This window comes from Oryzias latipes, chromosome 20 (assembly GCF_053564925.1).
Source record: "Oryzias latipes strain Hd-rR chromosome 20, Olatipes_Hd-rR_3.1".
Classification (NCBI taxonomy): domain Eukaryota; kingdom Metazoa; phylum Chordata; class Actinopteri; order Beloniformes; family Adrianichthyidae; genus Oryzias; species Oryzias latipes.
Genome location: NC_136256.1, coordinates 10,940,724 through 10,943,807, shown reverse-complemented (window position 1 = coordinate 10,943,807; position 3,084 = coordinate 10,940,724). Strand labels below are relative to the sequence as shown.

The following is a 3,084-nucleotide window of genomic DNA, read 5'->3' as shown; positions in this document are numbered from 1 at the left end:
TCTTTGGTTGAAGAGTGTTATTTCAAGGAAAAAAACACACACAAATAATTGTGAATGTAAAGAGACAAACATTTATATCAATTTCTGTAAACCCACTTTTTTTGAACCCCTGAAATGACTATAATTGATCACAGTCCTCACAATTCAATGAAAATGTAGACCAAACCTTCTCAAGTGTTGAGTCATGTTAGTCACTTTCACATTTACACCAACAGGCTGTGCTTTTACACAGTTTTTGAATTTATGCAGGCTTCGTCCTCCTGATGATGATTCTCCTGTTACATCTGTAGGTTTGTTTTTTCTAAAGGTTTGTTGTGTTCATTATCCAGGCCACAGATTATTTGTGATGCATGGAGGACCCCGAGTCAAGATAATGTCCCAAAGAGTGGAGTGGTTCCTGCAAGTTTTTTGTCCGAGCATTGAGAAAATGCTCCCTGGCATTTTATTTTTAATGTATTTGTCATAAATTAAGTATTTCTTTTCATCTGTAGTGGGCAGAGCGTTGAGGCTCCAGGTACTGTCTGTCACTGCTGACAGACAGCCAGGGGTGAGACTAAAAAGCAGATCAGTCAAGCTGGGAGGAAGCACAGGAGCAAGTGGTAGGGTGGTTTTTCAAAATAATAGTAGGGTCTAGATGTAATGCTCAACTGAGTGCAGCACAGCAGGAAAAACCATTCGTCGCAGGCCCTCTTTGTTCTTAGGTGAAACATGAGCTCCAATTTTACAAGTAACATGCAAATTGCTGCATATCAAATGTAACGCCATTATCTACAAAAGTGAATTAACAGTAATATGTTGCATGTTATGCTCATTTAAACACAAAAAGACTCACACTTCAAAGGGCATATTTTGTGTATTCCTAGCACTTCAAAGCATTGGTGATCTTTTTGTCAGCTGATCACGAAGCTGACGTGCACTAGAATAGTTCAAGACTTTCTCATATTGCAGCAAAACAGCTTCTACAATGTTGTACAATTTAAGTTGTGTTAGAATGGTTAAAATTAAGTAAAGCCAGATAAAGAAGCAGAAAATTATAGCTCAGCAAAAGTAGTAACTTCAAAATAAAAGTGCAAAAAACTGAGATAAAAAAAATGCGATTACAAGAATAAATCCTAATACAATGACATTTTAAAGCACTCTTGTATTATCAAAATACTAATACTAATAACAAACAATAAATGTGTTTATTAGAAAGATATACAATAAATAAAGTGTGTATGCTGACCTGAAAGCCACTTGTTTGAAAACAACAAGATTTAAGGGGATAAAAGGGACAGAAATGGATCAATTAATCCCTCCCCAATCCCATTTAATGAATTAATCAAACTATTTGATATTGTTTTTTGTCGTTTTTTTCATTTTTATATTATTTTAAATGCTTTCTAGAAATTGGGAAAACTTCGATGCAACATTATTTAGCTATTGTAGTGTGATAATAAAAAGGGAAAAAAAGTGTTATTTCCACAGTATTGTTGTGGTTTTATTCACCTTTATTCTGAAACCTTCTGACCGGATGTTGGCCGTGCGGACACACTCAGCTAGACGCCTCGCGCGGATGAGGTGGATTGTGAATAGTCTGCTGCAGCGGACTCTCGCGGAGCTGCGGACACCGAAGGAGGCTGGAAAGTTTCCCCCGCGCGCCTCTATCCTCGGCGCGTGTTCCAGGGTGAGTGCGCCTTTTAATAGTTTACTTTCTTTTATTTTAGTTTGTTTTTTGCGCGAGACTGCGGCCGCGCGGAGCTTAGTTGAGGTACCTTGTTGAATCTCCGCGCGGCAATAGCGCGCGGAGATTCAACCCTGCGTGAACCTGCACCGCTTTTGTCCACGCGCGAACCCCCACAGGAGGGATACATCCTGCCGAAGTAGCAGCGGCGACTCCTCCAGGTGGGTAATTAGTTAAGTACCGCGCGTGATGACAGGACTCCTTCAGCCCCCCCCCCCCCCCCCCCCCCCCCCCCCCCATGATCTCCTCAGACTCGTTTGCGGTTCAAACATAAGGAGGGGTTCTCGCGCAAGCGCGTCCCTGCCCTCCCCCAGAGATCCTTATAAATGTGGAGCCCTTTGTTAAAAACGCACGCGGATTAAACTCCTTTTGTTGTGTGCCTGCAGCCTGTGTGGATGGAGGGGGGACCCCCCCCCCCCCCCACCACTTGTTCTCCACCCGCCTCAGGCCCACCTCGATCATTCAGACCAAAACCAGACTAATTGTCGTCAGATCACCTTCCACAGGTCTGCCTTCCTTTCCCAGCACGTGTGCGGAGGACCCCGCGTGCGTGTTGGCCACATCTGTTCGCAATGAAGCCCTGAGGGGAGGCGCAGGGTGCTCCTGCTCTGCAGATGCTCGCATACAGAAGCTTCCACGCTCTGATCCCGCTCTCCACAGACCCACACGTACAGGTGGACGTCAACCTGACAGCAGATCGTTGCTGTTTGGGTTTTGGACAGAACTCCTGGCTCCTCAGCATTATGTTAGCTGGGGAGGCCAGACAGATGGTAGATGTGTGCTATTATTTCAATATCTGAGGAAGCAACAAGTTGGCCCCTGAGGGGCCCCCCAACCCCTCACGCCTGGCAGTGATTCAGATCCAGCAGAAGTTCGTGGAAGCTCTGCCACTAGTTGGTTGGAGAAACGGCGAGCTGCGGGTGCTGTGTACTGCGTTGAGTCAGTCCTGACTTGTTGCAGTAAAATCTTGCATCCCAGGCCAGGAGGTGACATCATGCCTTCAGCTTCAGCCAGCTTCTGTAGTTTCCTTAAAGCCCCTCTCCGTTCATTTTTTGATCTATTTTAAAAGCGTTCCCAGTGGCCTTTTAATTATAATTATGCCGTTTTTAGCTGAAACAAAAAAAAAACACCTGTCATTTTCTAGGACAAAGTTTCTGCATTGCGACAGTAGTTCTTTCGAAACTCCCCTTTGAGTTGTGGGCGGGGCTAGTCGCAAGGAAGTAACCCTTACTCCACTTCCCATCATCCATCTGTTACACACTCTCCTACTAGCTTACAGCCCCTCACACCCCATCTAAACATTACCGATACAACAATAATATCAGAGTTTTCCATTAGTGCAGTTTAGAGCGGGAAGAGGA

At 44.6% G+C, this 3,084-nt stretch overlaps 1 protein-coding gene across 4 annotated transcripts in view; it reads left to right on the top strand.

The window, feature by feature from the left end:
* Nucleotides 1-1,463: 1,463 nt before the first annotated feature.
* arhgap12b (Rho GTPase activating protein 12b) overlaps nt 1,464-3,084 on the top strand; it is a 52,615-nt gene continuing 50,994 nt past the window's right edge. For 2 of the 4 annotated variants that reach the window (XM_023950083.2, XM_023950081.2), the window contains exon 1: nt 1,464-1,666. The gene's annotated coding sequence lies outside the window, so the exon portion shown is untranslated. The remainder of the gene's footprint in view (nt 1,667-3,084) is intronic. The other 2 variants (XM_023950084.2, XM_023950082.2) reach the window with 2 other exon arrangements.